The sequence below is a fragment of the Neofelis nebulosa genome, chromosome 7, assembly GCF_028018385.1.
Source record: "Neofelis nebulosa isolate mNeoNeb1 chromosome 7, mNeoNeb1.pri, whole genome shotgun sequence".
Taxonomy (NCBI): Eukaryota; Metazoa; Chordata; class Mammalia; order Carnivora; family Felidae; genus Neofelis; species Neofelis nebulosa.
The window spans coordinates 115,287,312-115,306,168 of record NC_080788.1 but is presented as its reverse complement, the minus strand read 5'-3'; the positions used below and the strand labels follow the sequence as shown (position 1 = coordinate 115,306,168).

Here is an 18,857-nt window from a genome sequence, read left to right as displayed (position 1 = left end):
ATCCACATACTTATTCAATCCACAAATACTATCCAAGTACTTATTCAAGTACTACAAATAGTATCCAAGTACTATCCATGTACTCATTCAATCCACAAATATTTACTGGGCACTTTCCTTTGTGCTAGGTACTGTTCTGGATTCAGGGGAGATAGCAGGGGATGAGACAGACAAGGTCCTTGCTTTCATGGAGCTGACATTCTGGTGGCAGAAGACAGACAATACAGGGAGGTCTTTAGGCCTTTGGGGTTTTTTTCCCATTGACATTCTACTATGAGTTTCTTTTTCCTGGGCACTCACTCATTCATTCATTCAATCCATTCATCAACAAACATTTATTGAATACCTACTGTGGACCAGGCAGATTCAATCTGCACTGTGTGAATTCGCACCTTTTAAAGGACTGCTATCTATTTCTACCTCAATTTATTTCTTATGTGTATGTTCTGAATTTTCGATGGGATTGCAAAGATCAGAGCACTTTCTTTGATCCCACATCCATCCCTTTTATAGGGCCCAAACCAGTGCTTTGCACAAAGTGGGCTCTGAAAATGACCAGTGAGTATTTTCCTCACTGTTCTTCACTTTATCCCTATTTTTCACACTTTATGTGTGAAGTTTTCTCCCAATTTACAAGTGAACACACAGAGGCCTAGGTATTCTAAATAAAACGTGGAAAGAGAAGTTAGCCTTTGGGGCTCACTGGCCTCCCCTTACAGACCCTATTCTCCTTCTTTTGTGTCCCTCAGGTGCCTATTTGGCTTTGAGCAAATACATTGTCAGCTGATTCTCTTTAGCTTTAAAGTGGCAGCTGATTTAAACCTTCTAGGGTTACCCTTTCTGGTGTTTGCATTTTAAATATAAGGCTCTCAAAAGAGATTAATGGATCTAAAATAGTGGAAAGTCCTACAGGATCAGGATGGGTGAGGGAGCCTTCCGGTGTTCCCACAGTGATGACGATAATGATGAAGGAGAAAACAACAACACTTTGAGGTAGGTGGCTTATAAGTGCTGAAGTCGGGATTCCAGCCCAAGCCAGATGGTTCTATAGTCTGTTTTTGAACCACCATGATGGTAGCCCCCAATGTGTCATGCACAGATGAATCTACTTTTCTGGGATAATACATCAAATGAGGCAAGATGTATAACAGACAATAAGGGCATTTTCTTTCTGCAGCCTGGATATTGCACAAGTCAAGACAAAGAAGGGAGTTGGATAAGACATCCATGCAAGCTGCCTTGGAGGTTGGAAGTTCACAAGCATCCACACTGGCAGTCTTCTTTCTGCCCTTCATTTCTGAATGTCCAAATCCTACCTACTCCTTGAATCCCATACAACTGCCACCTCTCCCAGAAAGCCCATGCCATTGCTCCAGCCTGAGGTAATCTTTCTCTAATCCCCTCACACTCCATCTATACCTCTCTAATGGTGCCTACTGCTTTCTCCACTGTTTCACAGTGAATGTTACCTGGACCTACTACCACGTATTTGAAGGTAGAGACCATCATTGCTGCTTCTCCTAGTCCCACCAACCTCCAGTATGGTGCCAAATACATAACAGAAGGTGAATTATAAAACCAAAAAAATGAAGCAGTGAATAAATGCACAAATTGTTGACCATCAGAAGCCCTGACTCATACCCACTTTGAAGAGTTAGCTGGCACCCCTCCCCAAAGTTGGGAGACTTAGAAGATGCCATAGAAAAGAGCAGCTTGCCCAGTCAATCACTGCCAAGATTCTCAGCTTGGGCAGGTCCAAAGTCAAGTCTTTGGTTTCAGCTTGCTATAGCATCACATGTTTTTCCTGGCCTGATCCCACTTCTAAGAGGCTCAGAAAGTGGAAAAGGAGCCATAGAACAGAAAGTGCTGGCCATAGGAACCTCAGGCCTTCTCCAGTATGGTGACACCTTCTAGGGATAGTGCCTGTGTCATTCTAAAGTGTAGGTGTGACCCTCATCTGGAGCAACCCAGCCCAGGCCTTCTCCTCCATGGGTGGTCAGAAAAGCCAGTGTGGAGCAGACACACAAAGATGTCAGGAACCTTGGGTACAGGCCTTCCTGGAGGCTGCTTTTATAGAGTTCTGGTCCTGGCAGTTTACCTGAGTTTCTGCAATACAGCCTCAAATTTAGGAAAAAGTGAGTTTTGCCTTTATGGCCCAGGAAAGGAGACATGAATAAGCAGCCATGTGCTGAGGGTAATCTGGCACCAATTCTTCCACTTTCTCTTCTCTAATTCTTGTGCCAGGAAGGCTTCCCTTAACACTGCTAATGAGTCCTTCCTCTCTTCTATTTCCTTCTCCTTCGCAACCACTACCCCAAATCTCACATTGGTTGGGGGCGAAAGGCAGAGTAAAACCAGCTGGCAGAGGAAAAGAATAAGCAGAAGAATTTCTTTCTGTAAGGGGCAGGTGGTAAACCTGGCTTTCTTTCTATCTCTGCTCTCTGCTACAAAACTTAGAGTCCAAAGACAATGTAACATGTTCAGCCAAGAAAACTGGGGTGGGAAGCAATTGAGACAGCTGAGAAATGTGACTTCATATCCATCCACAATTATTTAATTAACCCTGCTTCAGCCTCCTCTGTGATCAGCAAATTATGTGGTGGTTGATGAATTCGGCAGTGATGTCCTTGTTGAATACATCTAATACTTTCATCTGCATGCAGAGGTCCTTCTGAGAAGCAAGGCAGGAAACCTACTGACTCTGAAATGTCCTTCAACAGGGACCCTATTTTCTCACTTCAACTGGATGTCTAGGCTAATAAAACCCATTGCTAAGCTAAACAAACCTTTCCTCTAGCTGTACCAAGTGTCTGTGACAGAAATTCTTCATGCCAGGGATTTTCCTCCTTGTCCAAGACTTAGAAAAAGGTTGTTTTCTCAGCTGCTTTGAAGCCCAGGAAGACAGCCAGGGAGGCAAACAAGGCAGTCAGTCTTGCATCAGATAATTCAACAGGCTTTTGATAACCTCAAGTCTTCTGTCTCTTCCCCAGGTTGAGCTGAATTCTCCAAGCCTAGGGACAGAAAGCCGGAAACGCTCCAGACAGGAAGATCTCTGTGGCTGGAAAGAGGCCACAGGCCCTGGCGGGGGGTGGGGCGGGCAGGGGGGCTTGAAGTGTACCCAGTGATCCTCAAAGGAATTCCCTAGTCATTGTGTTAAGAGAGCTGGAGGGAAAGGTGGCAGAGGTCCAGCTCCCAGTCCTTATCTGGATCGTATACTGATTGGAATCTGCTTCATCACTTGGAAAATCACTCTCTGTGGAACACTGAAGTGTCAGTACCGACAGCTTTGCAAGATTATGAGAGGAGAGTGGAGAATGAATTTAATGGCATCTAAACTGCCTTCTCCAAATAGGGGAGTAAGATCTGCAGAAGTCATAAAGTACTGGAAAATGACAGGGTGGAAAAATGAACCATATTTGAGCAGGCATGAACTTACTAATTTATCTACATGTGGTCTACTTCACAACTTTCCCTACAGAAATTAGGGGCAGAAATTAAGTTGATTTGAATTCCTAATGAAATATAATTCTAGACTCAGAAGATTCTCCTACAAAGTTTGGTCCTGAGGTTACAAGACCTTATTCCCCCATAGAGTATCACTATACTCTTTTATAACATCTCTCTGGTGATTATTTAAAAATGTTTATCTATAATACACCGGGTTCCCAAAGCATATAAACTAAAAGAGCTAGCTCCCTAAAGAAAACGTTAAGTTCCTCAGACCAATAAGATATTAACTTAGTAAATTATGATAGTAATACTTCAGGGTCAGAGTGTCATTTTGAACTTATTTTTCCCCCAACATTTTATTATGAAAATTCTCAAACATACAGCAAGGTTGAAAGAGTTTTTTAGTGGGTACCCATAAACTTATCAAGTAGATTATACCTTAGCATTTTATTATACTTGTTTTTATCACATATCTACCCATCCATCAACCCATGTTATATTCTGTTGTCATTGCATTTCAAAGTCAATTGCAAACATCAGTGCACTTTCCCCTAAATACTTTAGCATGCATATAGTTATCTATAAGCTTAATATTTGTTCATATATTTTTAAAACCATGTTCGGGTTTTTTTTTTAGTGAATTTTACATGAAGTTTGAAAGGGTTAGTGATTTTCCCCAAATTATACTAACATCAGAGAGAATTTAGTGACTACACATATATAGATAGCATATAAATGTATATAGTCAAAGAATATGGGTCATTTTTTCTATATTAAATGTCAATTTTACTGAAGTATTAATTATATGCAATAAAATTCTTTTTTAATACAGGCAGTTAGGCTATAAATTTCCCTTTAAGCACTGATTTAGCTCCATCATGTAAGTTTTGGTGTGTTGTAGTTTTGTTTCTGCTTTCTCAAAGTATTTTCTAATTTTCCTTGTTATCTTTTCTTTGATTTATTGCTTATTTAGGAGTGAGTGTGTGAGTGTGTGTTTAACTTGCACACATTTGAGAATTTCCCAAATTTTCTTCTATTGTTGACTACTAATTTTATTCTATGTGACTAGAGAGGTTTACCTGATTTCCTTCTTCATTTATTGAGACTCATTTTGTGGTTTAACATATGGTCTGTGCAGGAGAATGTTCCATGTACACTTGAGAAAAATGTGTATCTGCTATTGTCAAGTGGAATGTGCTACAAATGCTTATCAGATTGGTTTATAGTGTTGCTCAGGTCTTCTATTTCCTTGCTGACCTTCTGCCTAGTTGTTCTATTATTGAAAGTGGGTATTAAATCTTCAAGTATTATTATTGATTTGTCTATTACTCCCCTTCAATTTTCAGCTTTTGCTTCATGTATTTTGGGGTTCATTTGTTGGGTGCATATAAGTTTATTCTTCTTATGTCTTCCTGATGGACTCACCTTTTTATTCTTTTAATCTTTTTTGTTTCTAGTAATAATTTTTGTCTTAAAGTCTATTTTGTCTGATATTAGTAACCAGCTCTCATTTGGTCACTGTAAAGGGGTTACTGAACCCAATTGCAGTGTGTGTGTATGTGGAGGCTTTCCCACACCACGACGTTATTCTTGGATACCAACAGGGCATCCACAACTTAACTCTGACACTATCTACTTGGAGCTAGAATCAGATTCTATAGGCAAAGTGCTTAGTCCCATAAGACTGCCTCCACTTCAGATGCCAGTCACAAGCTCATGTTGTTACCTGTGCTTCTGACAAACTGGCCACATTTTGGAGGTTCCAATGGCCCCCTCCACCTCAGGATGCCAATCACAAGACCAGGTTGCTACCTGTACTTCTGACTGACTGGCTATAAGTCAGAGGTTCCCATGCCCCCTCCTTGGGTTCCATTAATTTGCTAGGAAGGCTCGCAGAAAAACCCACTTACTGATTACAAAGTATATTAAAGAATAGTAATCAACATCCAAATGAAGAGATGTATAGGGTAAGTTCCTGAACAATGGAGCTTCTGTCCTTATGGAGCTTGGGGCTCAGGATGGTGGCATGTGGAAGCATTCAGGATCCCCAACGTGGGCCTATCCAAACCGCCTCCTTTTGGATTTTGTGAAGGTTTCATTAACTCATTACCCATTAATGATCCATTTAAACTTTAGTCCCTTTCCCTTCCCTGGAAATCAGGGTGTGAAATTAAAAGTTCAAACCCCCTTATTTATGGTTGGTTTTCCTGGTAACCAGATCACATCCTTAGGTGCTTTGCAAAAATCACCTTCATTGCCATAAATCCATTCATTTGTGGTGGAAAGGGCTTGTCATGAATAATAAAACAACCATTTCACAATGCTCTGAAGCATTTTCAGGAACTGAAAACAGAAGACTAAATATTATAACAAAAGATGCTCTGTTGCTCTTATTGCTCCGAAATCTAAAAGTTTTGGAATCTGTGAGCTAGGAACTGTAGAAAATATGTTTGGGTCATCTAAATCACAATATTGCTATTTGCATGGTATGTATTTGTCCATTCTTTTACTTTCAACCAATTTGTGTCTTTGACTCTAAAGTGTATCTCTTGTAGACAGGATTTGGTTGGATCATATTATGTTTTTGTTTGTTTGTTTTACCTATTCTGCCAATCTCTGCTTTTGATTGGAGTATTTAGTTCATTTACTTTTAATATAATTATTGACTAGGTAGAATATGTCTGCCATTTTGCTATTTGTTTTTCTGTGTATCTTACAGTTTTTTGTTCCTATATTTTTCCATTACTGACTTCTTTATGTTAGATATTTTTCTAGAATACCATTTTAATTCTCTTATTTCTTTTACTACATATTTTTGAGCTATTTTCTTATAGGTTTCCCTGGGAATTGTTATTAAAATTTTAAATTAAAAAAAATTATTTCAGATCAACACTTTAATTTCCACTAATTATAAAAATTTTGCTCCAATATGGCTCCATTATCCTATTTTGCTTTGTACTACTGTTATGTAAATTATATCTTTATACATTTCAGGTCCATCAACAGTTTTATATTTATTGCTTTATGCAGTTGTTTTTTAAATCAGATAGGGGAAGAAAAAAATTATCAAAAAATACATTCATCCTGTCTTTTGTATTTACCTATGTATTTATCTTTACCAATGCTCTTTGTTTTCACATGTGGATTTGACTTACCCTCTAGTGTCTTTTCACTCTAGCCTGAAGAACTCCTTTTAGTATTTCTTATAGGTCAGGTATATTAGTGACAAATTCTCAGATTTTCTATTTCTCAGAATGTCTTAATTTATCCTTCATTCTTGAAAGATAGTTTTGCTATATATACAATCCTTGGTTGACAGTCTTTGTTTCAGCAATTTGAATATGTCATTCCACTGTCTTCTGGCCTCTATGGTTTCTGATGAGAAGTCAGCCAACTATTTTTATTGAGGATCCTTTGTACATGAAATCACCTAGTGACTAATAACTAAATAGCTAATGATCAAAAATATTCCCTAAATGCCTTGAGCCGGTAAGTCTCCCTACCTTTGCCAAGGGTCTCTGTGTGTGTTGGGGCATGCCTTCAACACTCCAGCAAGTAGTTTAAAACTCTGTCTTAACCTTTATTTCCTACTTACACAGAGCCTTAAGGTCAGCCAGAAGTGAGAGCTTAGGGTCTTCTTAGGTCCTTCCTGGGCATGAGCAAAGCCCTGTGCACGTGTATAGACTTCTAGGTTCCCTGGTATATGTAGGACATTTACAAAGGTCCCTGAGGACATCTCATTCCCCAGTTATTTTCTTTACAATTGTTTTTTTTTGGAAGGGGTCAGCCTCTTGTTATCCCTACTTGGTAATGGGGCCTTAGGCAGTCATAATGGTAAGTAATTGCCACTGACTGTTTTCAACAAATTCCCTGTTGAGTAGGGCTGTTCACATAGACCAAGCTCTGAGGCAGGGCAAAAGAGACAAGCCCTGAGAATAGAGTTTTCAGTGAGCTGCCAAACAGGTCACATGTTGACAATTCTCTTGGATCGGGCTTTTGGGGAGCTCGAAACCTGTTCTGCTTCCTCCAGTGGCTGCTAGGCTGCTGGTTTACAATGTTACTGTAATTGAAAGATGGTTGGCTTTCAAGATTACTGCAGAGCTGGGGAGGAGGAGGATGGGATTAGGGAAAGTTAAAATGCCACAAATGTTGCTGTTCTTACCAAGATTCTTCTGCTTTTCTTGAGTAAACACTCTTCAAATTGCTGCAAGCCTGTCGTTAATTTCCAGAGTTCTGAAAGGTTGATTTTTGGCAGTTTTTGTCAATGTTCCTCTTGCTTTGTGGAAGCACTGACTTTCTGAGGGCCACACTCTACCATTCTCTACATCGAGTCTCCCAAGCCAAATTCTGATTCAATACACATCTTTGTTATCTCCCCCATTCAACCCTGCCACCTGCTTTTTCTGTTTTAAATCTGTTTGTGGTTTTAGATGATTGTTTTTATTTTGTTCTTAATGAACTTAATGCTTACACATAAGCATTTGAAATATTATTTGAAATAGCAAATACTATCACTTGGAATTATCTCCCATCCTTTTAACTGAAGGTATGTTGGCTACCATAAAGTTTTTAATGTCCAGGATCTCTTTCTTGTCTTCTATTTCTAATTCAGCACATCCTATTCTTGTCCTTATATCATCTTTAATTCTCTGAGATTATTCTTTTTTCTAAATTTTGCATTAGCTCTAACTCCTCATGGCTCTTTTTTTCTGTTTGTTTTATTTCCTCTTTGATGTGGGAGGCATCTTCCAAAGTCTGGTGATCCTTGTCTGTTCAGTCATATTTAAATTATATAACACAAAATATATTTTATTCTAAAAATAAAATTAGAAATACTATGTATATGGACAACATTTGTAAACTGGTGGGGTTCACTGGAAAGTGACCAATGTCAAAACACAGAGATAACTTCTTAGAGGTGGACTGGTATTTACAGAAATGAGTTCTCCAATCTCTTGTCTAGTTTCCACATTCTAAGAGCAGGGCAGAGAAAGATCACCATTTGGCAGGTGTAATCCCTTGTTTTAGCCACAGGATTCCCCTTATCTTCTGCTTTGTTTGGAGTCCTAAGCCTAAAATTTTTCTAATTCATTTTCTCCAAAGCTAATTAAAAAAAATTTTTTTTAATGTTTATTTTTGAGAGAGAGAGAGAGAGAGAGAGAGAGAGAGCAGGGGAGGGGCAGAGAGAGAGGGAGACACAGAATCTGAAACAGGCTCCAGGCTCTGAGCTGTCAACACAGAGCCCAACGCAGGGCTCGAACTCACAAACCGTGAGACCATGACCTGAGCTGAAGTCAGTCACCTAACGGACTGAGCCACGCAGGTGCCCCTCCAAAGCTAATTTTTGCCTTCAGTCTGGGCTGTAGATTTATCAGCTGGCTGTCCAGGGTGACAAAGGGGGTGCAAATGTTTCATATACAATTTTCAACAAATCTGTTGTCATCTCCTCTACCTTCTGTGATATCTGGTGCTTCTGAGTCCTGAGAAAACCTGTGTTCTACTGTTACACTACATTGAAAGCACTTTGATTTGCAGTTTCCTCTGTTATGCCCTGTCAATCTTCTATCACTTCCTGTCTTCTAATACTTGGTTGAAATCTGCCAATGTCTCAAAGTGATTCTCAATGTCTTTGCCCTTTTGGATCAATATTTTATTATTATTATTAAACTGAAACCATTTCAGATGGGTCATGAGAAAGAGTGGAGATAAACATAAGCGATTGAACCTTCACATTAAAGAGGAGGCATCTTTTCGAGCTTTAGTTCCATCGCCAATCAGGTAGTGATTTGGTGTCATTATCATAACAATAGCTTTGAGGGTCAGCTACACACACACACACACACACACACACACACCATACACATAAGTATTATATAAACCAAAAAGCTCCTTTCAAGGGTGCTCAATATAATTTGTGACTATCCTCAAATCATTCTTCTAGGGGGCTAAAAAAATATGGCCAAGTATGATCATCATTACAAAATGTAAAATGCTTTCAATTTAGTCAATCATGGCTTCACATCGTGGCTGTATGATTTGGGGCACCCCAACTTCTCCAAGCCTCGCTTTCCGCATCTCTAAAGGAGCACAATAATACCACTCTCATGGGTTTATTGCAGAGATTAATGAGATGAAGGAAATTAATGAAAAATGTGGTACTTCATAGGTACCTAAGAAATGTTAGCTTTTTTCCACTATGGTGGAGGAGGGGGTGAAAAATATGCAGGAAAGTCAGTGACTTCCCCTGTTCTGAAGGATAGATAGTTCAGTGATCTATTTGCCTTTGCTGCTCATGTGAGAATGTCTCTGTGTGTAAGGCTAATGTAAAATTTCACATACAGGCTGTAGCCCTGCTCATTAAAGCTTCAAATGAGATTTCTTACCGTTACTGAAACTGTTAATGTTACCATTAGATTGGGTTTTGCTAAAGGAAGAAGTAAGAACTGTTTGTATCACTAGCAAGTTCACGGCCATCAAATACCATATTTAAACTTTATTTTTAACTTAAAAAAATGAAAAGTTAGGGGAGTCTGGGTGGGTCAGTCAGTTAAGCGTTGGACTTCGGCTCAGGTCATGATATCCCATTTTGTGAGTTCCTGAGTCCCGGCTGACAGCTCAGACAGAGCCTGGAGCCTGCTTCAGATTCTGTGCCTCCCCCTCTCTCTCTGCCTCACTCTCTCAAGAGTAAATAAACATTTAAAAAAATCAAAAGTTAATGGAAGTATCACTCATACTTAGGTAGCAATGAGCTGGTTTCATTGTTATCTGGATTCGGACGTTTCAATCTAGCTCCTACTGAAGCAACTAAATACTCTTTAAAAAAAATTTTTTTTAATGTTTAAATTTTGAGAGAGAGACAGAGTGCAAGTGGGGGAGGGCAGTGAGAGAGAGGGAGACACAGAATCTGAAGTAGGCTCCAAGCTCTGAGCTGTCAGCACAGAGCCCGATGCAGAGCTTGAACTCATAACCGTGAGATCATGACCTAGGCCAAAGTCGGACACTTAACTGCCTGAGCCACTCACCCTGTGCCCCCAACCAAATACTCTTATAGGCAATTTCAAGTGACAAAGACCTGTCGCCTTTCTGTACACTAAATCAGAAGTATAAAAATGACCAGGAAAAAAAAAAAAGATGCACAAGAAGTCTGCCCTGATCTAAATGCTAAGCTCTCTGAACACGCAGCAAGGCAGGCCTGACTTCCCAGCCCCGTCCACAGGACCGTAGGAAGCAGAGCTGGATCTTCCTGTCCGGGCCCGCTCAGAAATACAGCCAAGGTAAGGCAGCTCTGGCCTGCAAAGGTCACAGAAGCAAGACTGTGGCTGTGTGATTATTATGGTAAAAAGATGCCAGGAACTGCGAGGGTGTGTCTTGAATTCTGAAGCACACATCCCTGTTACATCATGCTTGGGCCACACGGGATTTTCTCTCGTCTCACAGGAATTGATTCGAGGAAGGCAACATGTTTCTATGTAAAGAGGCCGAACTCTGGGCTTGACATATCCAAAAACAGCTGGTCAAGTGGGACTGGTTTGTGTAATGTACCACATCCCTGGCTCTGCTCTGATGGGTGGAGAGACTATTGCTAGTGGGAAATCAACACACTCTTTCTTCAGAGCACGGTCAAATTAATTCCCTCTGTTACTGCAGCATTCTTACTATTTCCCTAAAGCCCTCCTCCAGTGAAAAAAAGGGCAGGGGACAAGGAGGAAACACGAGACAGGATTGCCAATGAGTTTAAGAGTGTAACAGAGAGACAGCGGAATATCATTCCCATCCTTTCCTTTAGGGCTTCGACTAAATCTAGCTTGAACTGGTTCTTGCAACGAGCTCATTAAGATGGAAGAGAGCTGGAACTTTATTCACTAACTCTCTTTGGTGTTGTCAGGGCATAACTGGGGACCAGTCAGTTTAGTCTTTGCATTTTCATTATTTTTACTGTGAGTGTGTCTAAATTTTACACTCTCTATAAATACAGAGTGACTCAGTTTTTGAGTATTGTTGAAGAATTAAGGTATCTTTAGCTCAAAGAAATAGGTTCATAGACTGAAATAATTCAAAAAATAGGGATTTGCAGGAGAAGAACTTGAGAAAGAGCTTGGTAAGAAGAGCTTGATAGAAACCAGATTGTTTGTAAGTTAGAGTTTAAAAACTGCCCTATTTCTTTGGGAACCCACCAAGTTTCCATTTGGGGCTTACTTCAAACATCAGAACTCGTGGTGGGCTTGGAGTTATAACAGTGATAAGAGCTAACAATTATTAATTAAGCTCTTGCTATGTGCCGGGCACTGTTGTAAGACATGCAATTCTCATACCAACCTTATGAGGTAAATACTACTATTATGCCCATTTAACCAATGAGAAAACTGAGGCATAGGTCAAGCATTAATTTGATTAATATAGGGGAGTGTCTGGCTGCCCATACCTAGAACTTTTATGTATAGAAGCCCAAGAACAAGGAAGCTCACCAGGCAGCCATATATGGGGCCTGATTAGAGGGTGACAGAAGGTCCCTAGTCAAAATCGTCCTCCCTTCATTGACTTGTTAGGATCTGAAATGCTTTTTTTTTTTTTTAGTTTCTTTCTTTCTTTCTTTCTTTCTTTCTTTCTTTCTTTCTTTCTTTCTTTCTTTCTTTTAGTTTTTTTTAACTTTATTTATTTTTGAGACAGAGACAGAGAAAGTGAGCAGGGGAGGGGCAGAGAGAGAGAGAGAGAGAGAGAGAGAATGTCAAGCAGGCTCCATGCTGTCAGCACAGATCCCAATGCAGAGCTCAAACTCACAAACCATGAGATCATGACCTGAGCAGAAACCAAGAGTCAGACACTTAATCAACTGAGCCACCTAGGCACCCCAAGTTCCTTTATTTCTTTTGAAAGAGCCAGAAAGAGTGCAAGTGGGGGAAGGACAGAGAAAGAGGGAGAATCTCAAGCAGGTTCCACGCTGTCAGCAAGAGCCCATGTGGGGCTCCAACTCAGAAGAGTGAGAGATCATGACCTGAGCCAAAATCAAGAGTTGGACGCTTAACCGACTGAGCCACCCAAGCGCCCCTCAGGTCTGAAATTCTTAATAGAACCATATACTTGGACTAAATTGTATCTCCAGAAAGCCTCCCCAGTTAATGCACAAATGTACTATCAGGCAGACCACATTCTCTAGAATGAGTCAGAAGATAATCTTACCTCAAAGGCCAGACCTTGAAGCTGGGAATACAGAAGAATATTTACCATGAAAGAGGTCAGAAAGCTGTCCAATATAAGATGTTCACTGGGGTGGGAAGTCTGGACAAGGCCTTTTGTAGGGTCCAGTATGGTCTGACACTGAGCCCCCAAAGGAAGGAGGTGGGGGGGGGGGCTTGTTAAAGTCTTACCTTTTTTTGTCAACATACTAAGGATTAGTCCTGCTCAGAATTTTTAGGGGCCTTTTAAAGTATCATAATCCCACTAGCGCTTTTTATTCTTAATGTTGACCTTACTGCACTATGGGACCATTTGCCAGTTCCACTAAACAACTGACTTTCTCTTTCTTTACCCCTGCCCACACTATGAATATAATTTTATTTTTTCCGATTATATAAATAACACATGTTCCCTATAAATAATTCAAGCAATATAGAGTTATGTGGAATAAAGCAAACCAGCCCCTTCCCAGTAATTCTGGGTGAGGGAAACTCTTTATGTCGGGAACTACAGAGCAGAGTGTGGGGGTCTAAGCTCTCTTCTCTCCCCCAGGGCCCTTCAGAGGTGGGACAGGAGGCAAGTTCAGAAGATCTGGCCTTAAAAAGTCTTGAATTCTGGTCCCATGCCTTCTAACGTCAGCTTCAATTTGTCACCCCTGTGCTCCTGTCCTCCCACCAGGCAGGGAACTGCTTTCTGGAATGACACACAGCAACCTTGGCTTGGCCCAATTAGGAGACACAACAATGTGAAAAGCCTCTCCTTTGTTCCCTCAGGGTACCCATCTTAAATAACAGCCCTCTATTTTTTCCCCCTCCTTCCCAAGGATTTAATCATGTTTTAGAAGTAAACTAGAGCTCTGCCTAATGATTACAGGACAAAAGCTTTTTTCACAGAGACAAGAGCCCACACACTGAAGAGTTTTCTTAGCGCTCAGGGCAGAGTTCTAACACAGCAAAGAAGAACCAATTAGAGGTAACCACTCTAATGACACTGCAGATTCCTGAACACACTGGCAGGCAGATCCATCCTTAGGAGGAAGCCAGCCAAGACTCTACAAAAACTGGAAGAAAGGTGGCAAAAGAGAATGAAAGCAAAAAAACGGAAACAAAAGCCAGGTTCGGCAACACAAGAGCCAGGAGACCTCAGTCCTCTGGTGCGCAGCTACAGAATCTCAGACTCAGAAGTCCCATGATGAGAGAGTGTGATCTCAGGGATGGCTTGGGAGATGGGCCTGAAGGAATCTCATTGTTCTGAGCTTAGATTATTTGGTGAGACCCGAGAGGTTTCCTGGGCCATCTTCCCCTTTAAAATCAGGATCAAGAGAGAAGACCAATTAAGGCCGGCCCTAATAAAAGACATTTTAAAACAACATATATTTAAAGATCCATGAAGTCCAAACCAGTACAAGAACAACTTTTATGGAGTATTTGTACAATGTTTACTATGCTCTTTGGGGTTCCCAGGTAGAAGGGGTTAGACGAGGTTAACAATGAAGCAAAGCATGCCTACAATAATAATGGACTTAAATCAATTATTTCTTTTTTTTTTTTTTTTTTAAATTTTTTTTTTCAACGTTTTTAATTTATTTTTGGGACAGAGAGAGACAGAGCATGAACGGGGGAGGGGCAGAGAGAGAGGGAGACGCAGAATCGGAAACAGGCTCCAGGCTCCGAGCCATCAGCCCAGAGCCTGATGCGGGGCTCGAACTCACGGACCGCGAGATCGTGACCTGGCTGAAGTCGGACGCTTAACCGACTGCGCCACCCAGGCGCCCCTAAATCAATTATTTCTTAAGTGAAGCTGCAGATTGCTATTTTTTTTAGTTTGGATCAGTTATTTGTTTCTTTAAGTAATTAAAAACAAAAATACCTAAAGTATTTGGAGTTTAAGAAACACAGTATTTCATTCGTTTTAGTGTCATCATCCTCTTGACTGCATTTCTGTTATATTCACACCATAGAATACTATGCTGCTAGGAAAAAAAAGATCGGTAACTATACTTACATGGCAAGATTATCCATGAGGTAAGGATGGTTTAGAAAGCAGATTAGAGAACATTAGGTATTGTGAGCACACACATATTTTCATATGCATAGAGACAGTCTAGAAGACTATACACCTCTGGAAGATTTTCCCTCCTACTCTGTATTACTCTACATTGCTTGGTTATTTTTCCACAAATATGTATTACTTGTATGTTTCCTGTTTCAGAATAAATAAACAACATACAGGTAGGAAACATACAGGTAGGATCAGTCAAGTTAAAGAGAGGGTGAATGTTGTGTCACACTCAGGAGCAATCGAGCCAGGATATGCGATTCATTGTCGCCAAAAGCTTTCTGTTGAGCAGGCACAGACTTTAGCTGAATGCCACTGAGCAGATCATGCCAGAATGAAAATACAGGACCTAAAAAGGGCAGACACACTGTGTAATTACATAAAGCCAGTGTATTTACAATAAGTATAAGCAATGGTTACTTAGAGCTGAATGAATTATTTAATGTTATACTAATTCAACAAATATTTACTGAGAACCTCCTATGTCCCAGGTACTGAGTTAGACAGTAGGGAAAACAAAGATGTATATGATGAGGGCCCTGCTCCTAAGAAACTACATGGACAGCTTTGAAGTAACCCAGAAGGCCTCAGGAATCCAGAAGAGGACATATGCTGAAAAATACTTGCTTCCCAGCTCCTTGCTTTAGGGTGAACAACGGTCCAAGGCTTTTGTGGTTTAAATGCCTGTGCTTCTAGCTTTCCCAGATCAGTGGTATCCTGGTAGAGTATATAGCTCATATAGCTCCATAATCTTAAACTGGATTTTCTCTCTCCATCAGGCAAGCAAGACTCCTGTATATAACCCAAAAGTCCTACCACATTCATAACCTCCTGAAATCCATGCTTAGCTCCCTAGTGCCTATTTTTCAAACTCTTTTGTGGCTCCTTCCCAACCTGGGCCAACTCACTGCTCCAGTCTCTCCTCTCCCCTCTCCCTCCTGATCACTCAACCTGATTCTGCTGATTAAAACATGGCAGGCACACCTTAACATTTTAGGGACTGTTCTCTCTTCCCTGAATGAACTCTGTTAAAGCCCAGCTCAAATGTCAACTCCTCTATGTAAAGTCACCCCTCTCTTTGCCTCCATTATGAGGCCTTGATTATCAAATGACTCCCAGGCTTACTCAACCCATTCCAGTTGTTAAAATACTGAAATACTGCTATACCATTTGCCAAATAGCTGCTGTTCCTAAGGTCCCCAAGGGCCCCCTTGCTTCGCCAGTGTAGGACCCTCCTACAGCATCCAGAAACTAAGGCATTGCTGCTTGGCACAGTGGGAGGGGGTAGCTCCAGAACCCGCTTCCCCCAAACCTGGCATCTGTTCTGCCTAGTTCCTTCCTATGCAGAACTAGTTGTGAAATGTTTTTACTATCTTTCTGCCCATCACACTACATTATGGTCAGTGGTTCCTAGGCCTGCCGATCCAGCTAGATTTTGAAAACTATGTTTTATTCTCCTTTGCTTTTTCCAGAGCCTAGTCCAGTACATGGTACATGTTCAGTAAATGCCAGCTTGCTAAATGACCACATTTCCAAAATTATTACTAATGGCATCTTAGTTACTTATTTGATGCCACTTTTGAACTGGAAAGAATATTTTACAGCCCATCATTAATGATTAAGTGAGACTAAACCAGAAAATGTTGTACTTCTGCCATGGAAGAAATGACATCAAGGACTTTCATAAAGCTTAATATGTGGCAAATAAGACACAGCTAACTAAAACCCAAAAATGATTTTTTAATTGCTTTTAAGTCACTTTTTATCTGAAACTTTTCAAAGAGCCTTATAAACCAGTAAAGCTGTTTAATACAAGTTTCATGCTTTTTTTCTCTCTACAGTAGTGGAGGTGAATAATGAAAAGGCCATAAGAAAATGAAGGAGGAAAAGAGCAAACATAAAGGGAGGAAGAGAAAAAGCCAAGGATGGAATCACCGAGAAAGGAGGAAGATGAACCTGAATAATCATAACTGGTCTTGGGGTACCTGGGTGGCTCAGTCATTTGAGCATCCAACTCTTGATTTCAGCTCGGGTCATGATTTTGAGGTTCATGATATCGAACCCAGTGTTGGGCTCCTCACTTACAGCACAGAGCCTGCTTGGGATTCTCTCTCCCTACCTCTTTCTCTGCCCCTCCCCTGCTCATATGCACGTGCTTTCTCTCTCGCTCTCAAAATAAATAAACATTAAAAAACTTAATCATGGGCGCCTGGGTGGCGCAGTCGGTTAAGCGTCCGACTTCAGCCAGGTCACGATCTCGCGGTCTGTGAGTTCGAGCCCCGCGTCAGGCTCTGGGCTGATGGCTCGGAGCCTGGAGCCTGTTTCCGATTCTGTGTCTCCCTCTCTCTCTGCCCCTCCCCCGTTCATGCTCTCTGTCCCAAAAATAAATAAAAAAAAACGTTGAAAAAAAAAAAATTTAAAAAACTTAATCATAACTGGTCTCAACCTAATAGGAGGATATAAACACCAATTTAATAATAAAGTTTCTCATCATTAAAATTTTCTGGCTTCACATTTGTACATAACTATGAGCATCCAATGTGTATGCTATTTGGTGCTCTTTCTGTTGTAAGGCACAGCAATGCAACTGAGACTAAACAAAAAAGGAAACTTACTGGCTTACGTAATTGGAATGTTCAGGGGGTAATTGACCTGAGGCACAGTTGGATCCAGGGCCTCAAATGATGACTTCAGAACTTACCCTTCTTCCCCATGGAACATTTTCTCAATCTCTTGGTTTTGTTTCCCTCTGGGTTGACTTCACTGACATTCTTAAGTGTGTTCCCTTTGTACAGTATCCAAAATGGCCACCAGGAGCTCCAGGCTTATATTCTACCAATTTAGCAACTCCATCTGTTCCAGCAAAGTCCTGGGTTTACTCTAATCGACTTAGCTTGAGTTAACTGATTACTGCAAACCAATCTCCATAGAAATGGTATGTGATTCTTCCTTTGGTCAGACCTCTAGACAGTGAGTACAATCAGTCCTATCTAGATAATCCAGGCTTAAAATTGAAGAGGTGCATTTTCTTATAAGAAAATCAGGGTGCAGGTATTAAAAGAAGGGGTAAGAGATCAAGGGCAAACAAAAATACCAGATGTCTACCATGACCTTTATGAAGCTAAACAATCTAGCGGTTAAAAGTCACTTTAGAGTTGAACAGACCTGAGTTTGACTTCTTTTTCTATCATTTATTAAGTGTTTTAAGCTTTAGAACATTTTTTAACCTCTCTGAGCCTATTTTCCTATCTGTAAAATCAAGGTAATCATGCCCACTTCATGGTGTTATTGTAAAAACCCACCTCCAAGTATATTGTAAAGAAAATCTTTGTGTAGCTCTCTTCATGTGCTAGTCACAAAAAATGGCAGCTGTTAATGTTACTACCAGCATTCCCTAGGGCAGTTGTAGAAAGAGCAAAGGCTCTTTCCTACAGAAATAGGTAGAAAAGAAGGTGCATAGCCATAGCCTAGATGCAAACCATGGTGCTGAGTCTTGTCTCAGGCTCTCTGGAGTCCATTGGCTTGATCTTGATGGCTTGATCCCCACCTCCAATTTCTACCCCCCCCCCCCCGCCGCCTCCAATTTCTTATATTCTTCTCAGCCCAATACCACATGGCTTTCTCTCTACTGTGCAAATTTAGTAGGATGGGTGATCCTACTTGTTGACCAAATTTATCACTTTCTTTATACCTATTCATGACTTTGGAAAAGTCCTAATTATAGATTTTCCAATATAAGAATAATATGACTTGAAAATGGCCAAAACCTAGTTACAATTTAAGGTGAGTCCACAATTAAGAATGCTAAGTATACTAAAGCCAGTAATTTTATGATCTGTGGCCCAGTGATACAGACGGAGGAAGTAGGAATTCAGGAAAGCCAGTTGATTTTAAGATATATCTGCAGAGGTATACCTTAACCTTGTGAATAATAATTAGGAACAACAACAACTAACAATTACTTAACCTCTTTGTGCCTTAGTTCCCTCACCTGTAAAATGGGAATAATAGTAGCTGCCTTACAGAAGTGTGATAATTAAATGGATAATTGCATATATAATGGTAAATGTTTAAGCACTTGATAGATGTGCTTAGAGCCGTGTGAAGCTCAGAACCTTGTGAAGCTGGGAAGACAAGTCAGCAGTCTCTTTCCCTGACTTGTCCCTTTGTTGTAA

At 40.5% G+C, this 18,857-nt stretch overlaps 1 protein-coding gene and 1 long non-coding RNA gene across 5 annotated transcripts in view; one reads left to right on the top strand and one right to left on the bottom strand.

The window, feature by feature from the left end:
- The window catches only part of RAD51B (RAD51 paralog B), a 644,260-nt gene that overhangs the window by 84,713 nt on the left and 540,690 nt on the right, over positions 1 to 18,857 (bottom strand). The gene's annotated exons all lie outside the window — the stretch shown is intronic.
- Positions 5,827 to 16,884, top strand: LOC131517396 (uncharacterized). The gene is made up of 2 exons (XR_009264575.1): positions 5,827 to 5,936; positions 16,524 to 16,884. It is a non-coding gene; the product is annotated as an uncharacterized LOC131517396 (long non-coding RNA).